The sequence below is a fragment of the Rattus norvegicus genome, chromosome 5 (assembly GCF_036323735.1).
Source record: "Rattus norvegicus strain BN/NHsdMcwi chromosome 5, GRCr8, whole genome shotgun sequence".
Lineage (NCBI taxonomy): Eukaryota > Metazoa > Chordata > Mammalia > Rodentia > Muridae > Rattus > Rattus norvegicus.
The window spans coordinates 15142375-15158321 of record NC_086023.1 but is presented as its reverse complement, the minus strand read 5'-3'; the positions used below and the strand labels follow the sequence as shown (position 1 = coordinate 15158321).

At 36.7% G+C, this 15947-nt stretch overlaps 1 protein-coding gene across 10 annotated transcripts in view; it reads right to left on the bottom strand.

The window, feature by feature from the left end:
• The window catches only part of Sntg1 (syntrophin, gamma 1), an 814179-nt gene that overhangs the window by 425147 nt on the left and 373085 nt on the right, over positions 1-15947 (bottom strand). The window lies entirely within an intron of this gene.

The window sequence follows — 15947 nt, the reverse complement described above, 5'->3', positions numbered from 1 at the left end:
AGCAGGGTTCACAAAAGGCGAAATGCAACTGGATGGGAAACATCTCTGTTAAATGTTCAGCATCTTTGGCAGTTAGGAAAATACAAACTAAATTAAAACTACCTTGAGATTTCACCTTACCCTGGTCTGAATTATAACAAAGTCTGATGTGGAGGCTGAGAATGGAGAAGGTTTATTCACTGCTTTTGAGAGTATAAGCTAGTTTGACCTCTTTGAAAATCACTGGGAAGCTTCCTCATAAAACTAAAAATAGGTGTCCATAAAACCTAGCTACACAAACTTGAGTCCATAAAAAATTGATGATATCCAGTAACAGAGATATTTCCTCATTCATGTTTATCACTGCCCTATTCGCAACATCCCAGAAATTAACCCAGCTTAGCTGTTTGCCAAATAATACTAAAATGTGATATTTATATTCAGTTATTAGAGAAAATGAAATTCACAGGTAAATGGGTTCCCTAAAAGTTATCATACTGAGTGAGGGACCCAGATAAAGATTGTATGATTTCATTCATTTGTGGATGTTAGCTTAGAGTTTTGAGATATTTATGATGAAAATTAGAGAAACCTCATGTAAGTTGTGGCTTTCACGGTAGAAAAGCTAGAAAGCAATGTAACAAAAATATAAAAGGCATTAATGGAATATAAGTGGTAATGGATAGGGATGGGAAGGCAGATTAGAGGAAGAAATATGAGCAAAGAAAAATGAATTGAAAACCTTTCTAAAAAGTCATATGGAAACCTACCTATGACTGTAGAAGTTTCCTAAATTGAATTAACCTTTAACTGAACAACATGTCCCTACTAGTCACAGAAGCCTAAAACATGAAAAATTCAGTGCCATAAATGTTTTCTTTTAAAAAATTTTAGAGTCATTGGCAGGGTCCATACTCTGTACTCAAACTATCCAAAATTGCTGGTATCACCATTACTGTTGGTTACCCTTCAGAACTTGATTGTAAGGCACTATTACTGAAGACACTATATTCTTGAGAACATAGAGGTCCTAAAGTGTGACTGACTAGGAAGTGTCATTCCTATTGGCTGCCTTTTTAGAAAGGCATTATGAAACTTCTGTAGGAGAATAGTGATCATCAATCTTATCCTACTGTGAACCATACAATAATTCTTATCTGAAAATATATGCACAATGGCAGCCCATACACCTGGGAATAGCCAATTCTTTTATAAATGAGTTTGTATCTGCTCCAGAGGATGAAGTTTATATTAGCCACTATTGTCGGGCTAGAAATGTATGGGTAGTAGGTAGATAGGTCATAGGTCCTAAGAGGAAAACTACTACTACTATATGCTAGTGAACATAGTATTAACTTGAATCTAATGACATTGTCACACACATAGATTAATGTATTTCTAAGATCTCTTCAGTGAAACTTGTATTTCCAGTAGATGGCAATTAACACAGAGATACACAACTGGACAAGGTGAAGAGAATAAAAGATTGTGTACTATTCACTCAAAAAATAGCATCTACACTGCATCCCTTCCTTCCAAGTCCAGGGATCATTGCAGAAGGGAAGAATGACTGTAAGTCAGAGTCTGAGAATGAATGCAAGAAACATTGTCATCTTGACACAGCAGGGCAGCTGCACAGGTAAACTCACAGTGGTTTTGACTGCATGTAAAAGTCCTGAACAAGCTCAAGACAAACCAAACCCAACTAGGAAGAAAGGAGGTGGGAACAAAGTCCCACCCCTATCTAGGGAACCATGGCAACTGATAGCTGCTGCAAGAAAGGAGTCAGTCTTTAAGAGTGTTTCCACTGGTAGACAAAGCACAGGCCATGCATCATTGACTATATGGTCAGCACAAATTAAACTTGGTAGGAAAAAACAAAACAAAACAAACAAAAACAAAAAACAAAACAGACACAAAGTGCAGTCAGTAGGGAAAGTGGCTGGATCTAGAAGAGGCTGAAAGTAGGGTTGAATAATGTTAAAATTCATTGTACAAATTTCTCAAAGAAATGATTAAAAAGAAGCCAGGTATTGACATAAAAATCCAGAATAACACTGAAGTTTTTAAGGATTTGGTTTATAAAGATTTTTTTTTTAATTAGAAGAACATAGCTTCATCAGAACTGCTATTTCTTTCTTCTTTCTAGGATAGGTTGAAACACTTTTACTCACTGGCTAGTTGAGCTCTTTCAAATTTGACTTAATACAAATCTCACTGCTTCTGATGAAGAAGTAGTAAATTCAATGACAAATTTAATATAGTTTTATTTGTAGGTTTGAATTCTGTATGTTTTCATATTTCCTTTTTCTAAATTAAATCCCTTGAACTTCTCTTGCAAGCTGGATTTGACATAATAATCAAAAAAGTTCTGCCAAGAGGCTCCAGGCTGGTTGGGCACTCAGCTATGAAAATAAAAATATAGAGCAGGTAGGATTTTTCCATGGATAAAGTCACTTTACCCAAGTCTGATGGCTTGAGTTTAAGACCCATGTGGTACACTGGGTAGAAAGAGAGAACCAACTCCTGAAATTGTTCTGTGCCTTCCACAAACAAATGATATAAACTTTTATTTAAACACAAAGATACATATTTTTAAAGTATGAACATCAATAATTATACCAGGTAACACTCTCTCTTCTTACTTCTAGAGTAGTAGCCTGACTAAATGGACACATTCTTAGTACACTGGAACTGTGTATGTATAGGAGGTTTGCAGAAATACAGACAAAACAAGATAGATAAACTTAACTTGAAATACACATCACCATAAATTTTTTCTAGTATGCTGTGTTTAACTTGTATGTAAAGAAGTCACTCTTTAAAATAATCACATACTTCTAATAATGATGTCCTCCATTTCATTTAGGGATAAGGGTGATAGATTTAAGATACCATAGCATACAATACAATACAATACAATACAATACAATACAATACAATACAATACTAGAGTTAGAGTTAGAGTAGAGCAGAACAGAATAGAACAGAACGGAACTGAGCAGTTGGAGGTTAAAACAGTCGATGTGTTTTTAAATACTTAAAGTCATACATTTTTCTAAATATAATTCTTATTTTCATAAATTAGAAAAAAATTTTTCTATGTAATGATTTGTGTTTATAAATATTTATCTAATATACAAAATATAATTAGCCTTAGGTTAGCTACATTTTTTTGCCTTTTATACAACATTAAAATAAACAAGCCATTATTATCTACTTAAAGCATATTGGGTTTTGCTATTTAAGTTTATATATATATGAATATGTATATGTATGTGTGTCTAATATGTAATGATTTTTATATTAAATTTTTATCTACTCTTGGCACGAATAAAAAATTCAAAATAAAGTACAAAGGCAATCTCTCCAAGCAGCTTAGGGCAAACCACTGCTATGCTCACTGCCTGCTTTCAGTCAAGGCTGTGATATACAGCAAATTCCCATTGCCACAAAAACAGTAGAAGCCGTTCAATTAAAAAAATCACGGCTTCCTTAAATCGATCTGAAGAAGACTAATATTTGACTATTGTGGCTAAATCGATATATTTAGATATAAATGTATATGTATCCAAAAAGCTAATGAGTGCTGGTTCCATAACTGTCTCTACATATTTATAATATCTTCTAGAATATAATTAATTCCATGCAATGGTAATGGAATAAATATTACCTTTTTTGGAGCTTTTAAACTACAGAAACAGATAAAATAAGCAGAAGAAAAATTGCCCTTTACAACTGCCTATTCATCCTCTGGAGTAAACCAAGTTACATGCTTCTGCTGTCCTTCATGTAACAACAAAATTATGACTGCACAGGTAGTGATTATGCCATTTTAGACCTATGTAGTCTGAGTCCCTTGGATGAAGTAAAGTTTGAAACCACTATGTTTGGGATGGTAAATGCAATCTGAGACAAAATAGGCAGTCATGATAAAGCAACGTGTTTTTGAAAACAATTCTCTGACATTGATGTTGTATACAATAAAATATTCTATTTAACCTGGAAACGACCTCAACTGTTTCAATACTATGTACTGCTGGCTGAGACTTGTTATGCCATTCACTTTGATTACAAAAAAATCAACCACTGCACTCTGTGTCTTAAATTCACTAAGACATTCCTATTACGCATCAAGTTCCACCTCATTTGGGAAAAAGAACCAATACCAGGTTTTTCTGTCTAGGTAATGTCTTTCGTTCCTCTAATCTAAATTGATTCTTAGGGGTAAGGAATACAGGCAGCTGTAGCAAATGATGGAGTGTGTGCCCAACAGTGCAGGCCCAAGGTTCAAAATCGTACAAGTGAATGAATGACTCTAAAAGAACAGACAACCGTCTGCATGTTTCCTTCCTCAGGTCAGGTACTGCTGTCTAACATTAATATTATACAAACCTCCATTCACATCTGAGGCCCAGTAACAATATAACTCTCTTGTAAGACCTTGTGGAATAAGTTTGCATAAATGTTTCTTGGATAAACTATACACTTATTGAATCAATATTACTCGTATAAAACCCTGTGGCAAATAGTCTCCAAGGTTGGTACAACAAATCAGGGAGAAAAAACATTATTTGTTTCTCGGTTTTAATACCAAGGTATGAACTATGTTTGCAGCATTGTCCACACTACTGTGTACTAACAGTAGTTCAGTAAAATATTTTTTTAGTTAATTAAAGTGCAAAGGCAATCTTTCCACGGTTAAACCACTTCAATGCCTGCTGCTTTCTGTTGGTCAAGGCTTTGACACATTGGGGATTCTAATATCCCACATGAACAGTGAAAGCAGCTAGAATTAAAAAAATCATTGCTTTTCTTAATTTATCTGAAGAAGACCTGTATTTGAAGATTGGGATTATATTAATTCCCACTTGAAAATTAAAACATATTCTCAAAAATTTTTAAGTATTATCTGTCTTACTCTTATCTAGAAACATACAGTTTTAGGATATGAACTATTTTTATTGATAAATACTTTTCATTGTTTTTTTTAACATTTTACAGGCAATAGAGACATGAAAAGAGCTAGGGGTATATATGTTTTATTTATTTATTTTACTTTTAAAGTTCTTACAGACACAGTACTAGCAAACTATTCCAATTCACTGTATGAATTACAGCCATTCATTTTTAGCTAAAGAAAAAGTGACTGGAAAGAGAGGCTTCATTGGAGGCCATATTCTAGAGCTTTATCATGAACAAAATCACCTGTGTCATTTTATTTGCAAACAACAATCTGACTTGTATAGTCTGAACTAAATCTGAAAAACCAGTGGCTTGTGGCACAGTATATCATGCCATCAGACTGAAAACCTGGTAAGGTGAAAAAGATTCTAGAACCCCAACAATTCTTATAATAGAGAAAGGTAGGTGTTTAAATCTACTCCTGACCGGATTCCTGTCCTGATGAGATAACCACCTCACTCCACTGAGAGGACTGTGAGAATCAGGCCTTCCATGTGTAGATAAGGCATCCCTAACCTCTCAGAGCAACCCAATAGAAAGCAGATGCCTCTAGATCCTAATACAGTCCCAAATATTTATAAGGTCCTATCCACAAGGAATAAAGTGCATGAGTTATTTCAACAAAGAGCATCTGAGAGTGCCTGTCTCTCTCCCAGGGAAGAGTGTTCTCTCCCAAGGTTTGTGCTGCTGGAACTTGACCTAGCCTAACCAGCCAAGTGAACAAGGCTGACCAAAGCCACTTCCTGCTCAGTGGCCCTAACCTTGGCCCCTAGCTGCCCACTGTTTCTTCCTGTCTGCCACTGACTCCAGGGCAGCAGTAACCCACCTTACTCCATGAAGGGCTTTCTTTCAGAGAGCTGCAACTCTTTGGCCTCTCAGCTCCACTATAACTCCACACAACCCCATGGACAGTGCCTGGTATGCAGACCAGAAGTGGCTCTTTTAGGCTTTTAGAGCAGTACACAGTACACAGAAGTGCAAAACTGGACAATTCAAATATATTCTGACACTGAAACACATGCATTAGAATGTTTAATAAACAACACAAGAGAGCTATGAGGTGATAAGTGGGTATTCCTAAGCTAACAGATATATGGTCAATCATATCTGTAACTGTAATACAACAATAGAGCAAAAGAAGAAACTAATTTTACATAGCCCGTTCCTCCTAAAACTGATTGAAGATAATGTTTAAGCATAGATTGAAAGAGCATGATTTTCTTGGACATAATATTAGTAATGGTGGGTTGGTGATATGGCTTAGTGGGTTAAGACCATTTCTACCAAGCCTAAAATCTTAGTACAACCACATAACACACACACACACACACACACACACACACACACACACACACACACACACTAAATAAACCAAATTCATTTTAAAAGTTAAGAAAAAAATCATTTTCCCTTTTTATAGACATCTCTGCACTGCCTACCATCTTCTAAGAAATGTATTATCTTGTAGTAAGCACGCAGGTATTACCAGTTCAGTTACATTCCAGTGAGAGACATGGAGGTGTATACATTTTCACAAAATCCATATTTACCAAGTAAAACCCTTACAACAGGGCAGGCACATTCACAGAGCACAGTCTTGAAGAGGAGGAGCTCAGAAAATAAAATGTGGAATGGATGTTTTAGAGATGCTGTGATGTTAAGGCAGGTTTTGGGTTGTTTATTTTAACACATTGAACCTCTCATCTCATAATTTTATTCCTTCGCACACAAGCAATTAGAAGGAGTAGATCAGTTTGCTTGGGCAACAGAGCAACTGACATTTCTGGCTTTGACAAACTTTCTCTTCTAAAGCACCAGTCACAGGCTGATGAAGCATCTGGTTTTATAAGCAATGGGGCAGGTGCTTCCTAATGCAAGCAGTCATACAGATATAAAGCAAATTCAGGGCAGAAGATGATGGATTGGACCAGACAGAGAAAAGCCCACAGAGTGAAAGAAGTCTGTTTCTGCTGCAAGAATACATTTGTTTTTCACTGTTACTCAAACAAGTCATCAGATATGTGGTGGCTTTGAACAACTCTTCATTATCAGCACCCAATTTTTTAAGTCAAAAGTCAGACGTGGGATAGATGAACTGTGAGTTCATAAACTCAAATAATAAAATAGAGGGGAAATCAATCACCCATGAGAACAAAACAATACCGTGTTCTGTCTGGATTTCAGCCAAAGCAATCTGATCAATTTGACATCAGATGATAAATACTAAGATATCTGATTTATGTTTTTATCAAGCAGGACCATGCATCTGCATGAGACTGATTCTTCCTTTTTGTTCTAGAAACCTTATGAAATGGCAGCAAAAGCAAATCCCAGAAAGGAACTCCTTGTCTTCCATACAGGCATGTCAGAACTCTCTCACTCAGCTTTCCCCACAAACTTCACTTCCTTATGCCAGATATCTAAAAAATGATCTGTTGTGTACACTCAGGTTGTGCAATTAAACCAATCATAATATTACCTTCCTCTATTAGATGTCATCGTCATAGGTCATTGGAGTGCTAACCTCATTCTACCTTTAAATTCCTTCCATTCTCAAAAAGAATATGTTCTACATAGGGAAGGACCATTGTATTTATTTTTTCATGTCCTTAGTAAGTTACAGATTCTAGCTTAATAACAAGGGAGGATGCAGAATACAATAGAAAAAAGGGTTTGGCAAACATGAGGACCCAAGTAGAGAGGATACAGTCATTGTAACATGCTCACAATCTGCTCAAAATATAAGTGACATTTTTTTAAAAATAACATGTAAAACATGGCTTTCAATATATAATTACTAAACCTAATTCCCTGGCAAAGGATTTAATACATAAACCCTATTCCAAAAAGACTGTGTGCTCACATGATACTTTAATGGACATGAGAAAAGTCATTGGCATCTAGATGTTCTGTAACCACCTCTGCTTTATCCTTTCATTTATCCTTATATTGAGGGCAGGGGATAGTTTGCTTGTCTGTGTGTTTTATGGAAGAATTGATCCCTTGGCTAAGTTATAATGGTCTATGAAGAAAAAGTTAAAATGTTTAAGAGCTGTGTGGATCTGAAACTTTTATTTCTGTTTTTGTCTGATAATATCTTTCTCACTGTAGGAATTCAAGCATAGGCTGTTTTGCAGCTATAGTTTTTAAAATCATTTGTTCTTTCTATATTTTTTTCTATTGGCAAGCAATGGATTTTGAATAGTAGTTGGGGACAGGATACACATACACACAAAAGATTAAAGAACTAGATTTCATAAGGAAGAATGAGGCAAAATATCGTGAGGCTGATAGTTTTTTATGTTGGAATTCACACTACCAAATTATCAAAAGGTGAGCAACTCACAAAATAAAGTGACCATTTAAAGCATACTTAGATAAATAGACTTTAATATAGTTTTCATTATTTACCAAATATCTTATATTAGTCAGTATTTTATCAACTTGACACAAGCTAAAATTATTTGGGGAGAAGGAATTTCAAGTTGGAAAATCCTTTCATTAGATTGACCTATAGGCAAATCTATGGGTCACTTTCTTTTTTTATTATTGGATATTTTTATTTACATTTCAAATGTTATTCCCTTTCCTGGTTTCACATCCATAAACCTCTTATCCCATCCCCCCTCCCCCTTCTCCTATGGGGATGCTTCCTGACCCAACAACCTACCACTTCCCACCTCCCCTCCCTGACACTCCCCTACATTTGGGAGGGGGTCCAGCCTTGGCAGGACCAAGGGCTTCTCCTCCCATTTGTGCCCACCAAGGCCATCCTCTGATACATGTACAGTTGTAGCCATGGGTCTGTCTATGTGTAGTTTTTGGGTAGTGGTTTAGACCCTAGGAGCTCTGGTTGGTTCGTACAGTTGTTGTTGTTATGGGGTTGCAAGCCCCTTCAGCTCCTTCAATCCTTTCTCTAACTCCACCAATGGGGACCCCATTCTTAGTTCAATGGCTTGCTGCTAGAATTCGCCTCTGTATTCGTCATGCTCTGGCAGAGCCTCTCAGGAGACAGCAATATGAGGCTCCTGCTAGCTGGCATTTCTTGGCTTTACCAATATTGTCTAGGTTTGGTGACTCTAAGTATATGGACTGGATACCCAGGAGGGGCAGTCTCTGGATGGCCTTTTCTTCTGTTCCAAACTTTGTCTTTGTATTTCCTCTTATGAATATTTTTGTTCCCACTTCTAAGAAGGACCGAAGCACCCACTCTTTGGTCTTCCAACTTCTTGAATTTCATGTGGTCTGTCAATTGTGTCTTGGGTAATCCGAGCTTTTGGGCTAACATCCACTTATCAGTGAGTGCATACCATGTGAGTTTTTTGTGATTGGATTACCTTACTCAAGATAGTATTTTCTGGTTCCATCCATTTGCCTATGTATTTCATGAAGTCATTGTTTTTAATAGCTGAGTAGTACTCCATTGTGTACATTTTCTGTATCCATTCTTCTGTTGAAGGACATCTGAGTTCTTTACAGCTTCTGGTTATTATAAATATGGTTGCTATGAACATAGTGGAGCATGTGTCCTTATTATATGTGGGAGCATCATTTGGGTATATCTCCAGGAGTAGAATAGCTGGGTCCTCAGGTAGAACTAGATCCGGTTTTCTGAGTAACCTCTAGACTGATTTCTAGAGAGGTTGTAATAGTTTGCAATCCCACCAACAATGGAGGAGTGTTCCTCTTTCTGCACATCCTAGCTCAGATATCAAAAACAATGACTTTATGAAATTCATTTGCAAATGAATTGAACTAGAACATATCATCCTATGATATGTTCCTATGAGTGAAGTAACCCATTCAAAAAAAAAAACACATGATGTGCTCTCACTGATAAGTGGATATTAGCCCAAAAGCTCGAATTACCCAAGATACAATTCACAGACTACATGAAGTGCAATAAGAAGGATGACCATAGTGTGGATGCTTCAGTCCTTCTTAAAAGGGGGAACAAAAAATATTCATAGGAGGAAATACAGAGACAAAGTATGGAACAGAGACTGGAGGAATGGCCATCCAGAGACAGCCCCACCTAAGGATCCAGCTTATATACCTACAGCCTCCAAACCCAGACAATATGGATGATGCCAGGAAGTGCATTGACAGGAGCCTGATATAACTAACTGTCTCTTGAGAGGCTCTGCCAGAGCATGACAAATACAGAGGCAAATGCTAGCAGCCATCCATTGAACTGAGAATGGGGTCACCACTGAAGGAATTAGAGAAATGATTGAAGGTGCTTAAGGGGCTTGCAACCCCATAAGAACAACAATGCCAACCAACCAGAGCTTCCAGGAACTTAACCACTACCCAAAGACTAGACATGGACAGATCCATGGCTCCAGCCACATATGTAGCAGAGGATAACCTTGTTGGGCACCAATGGGAGAAGCCCTTGATCCTGCCAAGGCTCAACCCTCCCCACCCCCAGTGTAGGGGAATGTCAGGGTGGGGTTGCAGGAAGGAGAAGGTGGATGAATAGGGGAGCACCCTCATAGAAGAAGGGAAAGGGGGTTTATTGATGGGAGAACAGAAAAGGAAATAACTTTTGAAATGTAAATAAAAAATATCCAATAAAAAATCAGTTGAACTGGCCACAGTGACCAATACCTCAATCCAAGTGAATTGATGTTTGTAGAAGGGACAAAGACTATATCATAGTAAATGAAGGCCTGACAGCTGTCCCATCCCTGCAAGATCAGGACTGAGAGGCTGAAGGCTGGCCGTGCCTGCAATACCAGTTCATGACAAGCTGAGACAAAAGGATCACAAATTTCAGGATGGCCTTACCTGAACAGTGGGAGACTCTCAAAAGAAACACCCCAGATTATATGGAGAAAAGGTGAAAGATTTAAATCATGGTTGATTCATTGATTTATTATCTTTATAGTTTATTTATAGTTCCATAAAAATCAAAGTAAGTATAAATTAATGTTTTAAAAATAGTTTTAGAAAATAATATTAGTCAGAAAATACATTTAAATTTGTATGATTTATAAATTTTGTTCTAATTACAATATATTATAATTATCCTGTATTACGTACATATTTGTAGAAATAACTACTGACCAATGAAGTATTTTGGGTTTATAAAATTTCCTGATGAGGCATCTAATATATAAAATCATGGTTTTTCTCTCAGGAGCTACAGCTTCTGGTAAAAGTTTTAACTACCCTGTGCCTCTTAACGGCTCTAAAAGATTCTATTCACACAGGGAAACAAATGAAGAAATTGATTCTCTTTGAACTGAACTGAAGCCATCTACTGTGGGGAATGTATCAGTTAAGAGCCTTTCAACTGCATCTTGACTGTGACTTTAAACACTTGCTTTTGGATGCATGTGTGTCTCTTGGTAAATGTGAACAGCTTATTCTGACAAAATTAGGTACAATGGAGACATCCATGCTGGAATCATTTAAAAAGCAAACAATCCGTATTAGGTTCATAGTGTTGGGAAAAAAAATTGAAAACATTGGACTTGTTTTGACCACTGCACTGAGGCCAGAGCATACAAAAGAAATCCTGAGTTCAGAACCACAGCACATGGAAGCACTGATGCATGAATCATAAAAAAATCTGAATGTGAACACCATCATAGTAGCACTAAGTCCAGAACACCATGCCTGTTTCTATTGGTCTACAGTGAATATGCATCAGATTCTTGACAATCTTTCTCAATATTTTGCCCTGTGGACCAAGAGGAAGCAATCAAAAACACATACACACAGATAATCACATCCACAAAGTACGGAAATATTTTCAATTTTAAATGCAAATCCAAAAAGGATTATACAATAAATAAAATCCCAAGTGTGAAGAAAAAACTATTTGAATGAATACAGATTTTAGTACAAGGAATACAAAAGCACCAATGATCATAAACAAAACTATAAACTTTACTATAATAATTTCCCATTTTCAGTCAATGATAATGAAAGGAGAAATGACTAGTTAGTGTAATGACAAGTTACTACTATACCTTGGGGACAGTAATATACATGGTAAAATTATTCAGTGTGTATAGATGAACCCCATCAACACAGTGGACAAAATCCAGGGTAATAACAGATAAACTAGACTTCAGTTTTTTTGTATGTGAACATTAAAATAGATTTATTTTCATCTTCGTATTAATTAAATATAACCTTAAAATACATTAAAATCAGTATTTATGTTTATGAATATCGTCTTTTTTCTACTTTTATTAAATTGGTTATTTCTTATTTACATTTCAAATGTTATTCCCTTTCTGGGTTTCCTGTCCATCAGCCCCCTTCCCCTTCCCCCTCCCCTTCTATATAGCTGTTCCCCTCCCCATCCACACCTCGTTACTGCCCCCCCCAACAATCCCTTACACTGGGGGTCTAACCTTGGCAGGACCTTGGGCTTTCCCTTCCACTGGTGCCCCAACAAGGCTGTTCACTGCTACCTATGCAGTTGGAGCACATGGTCAGTCCAAGTATAGTCTTTGGGTAGTGGTTTAGTCCCTGGAATCTCTGGTTGATTGGCATTGTTGTTCATATGGGGTCTCAAGCCCCTTCAGCTCTTTCAGTCCTTTCTCTAATTCCTCCAATGGGGTTCCAATTCTTAGTTCAGTGGTTAGCTGTTAGCATTTGCCTCTGTATTTGACATCTTCTAGCTGTGTCTGTCAGGAGAGACCTACATCCAGTTCCTGTCAGCACATATTTCTTAGCTTCATCAATTTTATCTAGTTTTGATGTATATATATATATATCCTTTCCTTCAGTCTGTGCTCTAAACATTGCCTCCCTATCCCCTCCTATGAATATTTTTGTTCCCCTTTTAATGAAGGAGTAAAATATCCACATTTTGGTCATCCTTCTTGAGTTTCATGTGGTCTGTGCATCTTGGGAAATTCGAGCATTTGGGCTAATATCCACTTTTCAATGAGTGCATACCATGTGTGTTTTTCTGTGATTGGGTTACCTCACTCAGGATGATATTTTCCATTTGCCTATGAATTTCATGAAATCATTGTTTTTGATAGCTAAATAGTACTCCATTGTGTAGTTGTACCATATTTTCTGTATCCACTCCTCTGTTGAGGGGCATCTGGGTTCTTTCCAGCTTCTGGTTATTATAAATAAGGCTGCTATGAACATAGTGGAGCATGTGTCTTTGTTATATGCTGGGTATATGCCCAGGAGAGGTATAGCTGGGTCCTCAGGTAGTGCAATGTACAATTTTCTGAGGAAACTTCAGACTGATTTCCAAAGAAGTTGTACCAGTTTGCAATCCCACCAACAATGGAGGAGTGTTCCTCTCTCTCCACATCCTCACCAGCATCTGCTGTCACCTGAGTTTTTGATCTTAGCCATTCTGACTGGTGTGAGTTGGAATCTCAGGGTTGTTTTGATTTGTATTTCTCTGATTTCTAAAGATGTTGAACATTTGTTTAGGTGCTTCTCAATCATTCGATATTCCTCAGCTGTGAATTCTTTGTTTAGCACTGTACCCCATTTTTAATGGGGTTATTTGGCTCTCCAATGTCTAACTTCATGAGTTCTCTGTATATTTTTGGGTAGATAGACTAGATTTCTATCATAAATCGCTCACTTTGCCAGGTGGATGTGTGGAGTTGCATACTTTCTATGCTCTAAGTAATGAGTACAAATAAATGGCATTGGATCAACAGAATGAATATTTACAGTGAGAAACTAATACAACTGAAATTTTATATTTCCCTGCTCTACTCCATTTAATATCGTTTTTCTCTGTAGATATTTTCATCCAAAACATTGGTTTTAGTAAAGTAGGTCTTGGAATATTTGAAATAATGTATTGATGTGCAAAAAGTTTAGTTAACTCTGACATCTGTGTATGAAATCTGTGTTTGTAGAAAAATATGACAAAATTTTATCAATGGCAGTATTATTAAAAATTGTTCTTCTATTTTTAATCAATGAATGCTAGGTGTTTATAGGGCTACATGTAATAGATATAATACAGGCGTATACTGAAGGATGAGTAAATCAGGTTAATTAGCAGACTTACCATATTTTTATACTTATCCTTTCTTGGTTATGAGAGCTTTTTAAGTCAACGTTTTCACAATTATAACATACATAATACAGAAAGAGAAGCTGCGGTCAGAACACTGTAAGCATAACAGTAACCTTAAGCTCTACATTCAAATCATCTCTTTTGGAAGCTCTTCCCCCAACCAACCTTGCGTTCACTACTGCCCTGAGTTCAACTTGTTTTGATTCCACACATGAATAACACCAGACAGTCACTGTATTTTCTTGTATTTGGCATATTGTCCTCTGTATTAGTACGCTATTGGAAATGGTAAAACTTTCTTGATTATCTCAGAATAAATAATATTGCATTGTGTAAACATGTTACTCTCTTCATTCATTTGTTGGTTGTCCCTGAGGTTGTCTTTATGCCTGGATGCTCTAAATTATAACGTAATAAACATAGACAAGTACATAGTTCTTCAATATATAGACTCTAATCCCTATATATGCATATATGTGGGTAGGGTTTTCTTGGCAATATAGTAATTCCTTTAAAACTATACATTCTAAGAAATATGAGCAATATCTCATAGTTTTAACTTGACTTTCTTTACTACTGTCAGATGTTGAGAAACTTTCCACATGTATTTTAGTATTTTCATGGAGTCGGATAAATATTTTATCAAGCTATTTTCTCATTTTAAGATGTTCTTATTTGTGTATAAATATGCATGCATGAATATTCATGTATGTACAAGAATATTTAAGACTATGTGCACATATGTGTGCATGAATTTTTGTGTGCACATATATATGTCTGTGTGAGTGAACATGTGTATGTGTGCCACTGGCCACAGAAGTCAGAATAAAGCTCTCTTGTGTCTTGCATTAAAGATAGTTGTAAGGTATTTGATGTCAATGATGTGGGCCAACTCAGACTAGACCTACCAGTAGTCTTAACCATAAACCATCTTTCCTGCCCATATTTTCTCATTCTTCTTTTGTGAACTGAAGCAAAATGTAATTTATAAAATCATATCAAGTTATGTTTCTACTTTTAATTTCTAAACGGAATTAATATCCATATAAATCATAAAATGGGCATCTACAACAAATCTACTTTTGTTTTTATGTCATTTTATTTATTCACATCCCAGTTATTGCCTCATTTCCATCCCCCCCTTCCACAGTTTCTTATCCCATATGTCGTCCCTTTGCCTCCCAGAGGATATTCTCCACATTCCCTCACACGAGGCCTCACCCTTCTCTGGGGCCTAGAGTCTCTAGAGGATTAAATGCATCTTGTCCTCCTGTGGCCATGCCAGGCAGACCTCCAGCCTGTACTGCTACCTTATTAATAAGATTCCATTTACTTATTCTTGCTTGGGTTCTTGTATTCATATTTGAGAGCTCATTTTCCGTGAAATATCTTGACACTCATGTCTTCTTCAAGTGGCTTCTCTATATCGGGTCTTAAATTAAAATTTTAATTCACTTTTAAGATGATGCTTGTATCTGGAACAAAGTTCCAGTAGCACAATTGTCCATGGGTATAAGCAGCTTTCATAACACTATTTTAAAAAGACCTTTCCCTGGGTTTCTTCAAAGAACAACAATATTTTGATAAATGTGAGCCATATTCATGGTGTGGTCATTTTAGTTTGTCCTATGATGGTTCCTGACACTGAATTTGGTGTATGCCAATGTATTTCTCTGACTTCGTAAGTGGATATCTACAGTTAATGCATTCTCTGTTTCCACTCCCAGACTCCCCTCACACTGGCTAAGGTTGCAGTCTTGCCTGAGTAATTAGGTACCAAAGCCAACCTTCATTATCAGGGGCTGCAGGAGTTCAAAAGGGAAGCCACTTTAGCAAAGGTTGTGATCCCTGTGGACGGCAGCACACTGCCGATTAGCCTCCCGACTTCATGTTTTAATGCAGAGCCAAGTGCTTTAATGATCACCTTGTGTTGCAATGTGTGCTCGCATGTGGTTTTTGAATGAAAGCTAATTTA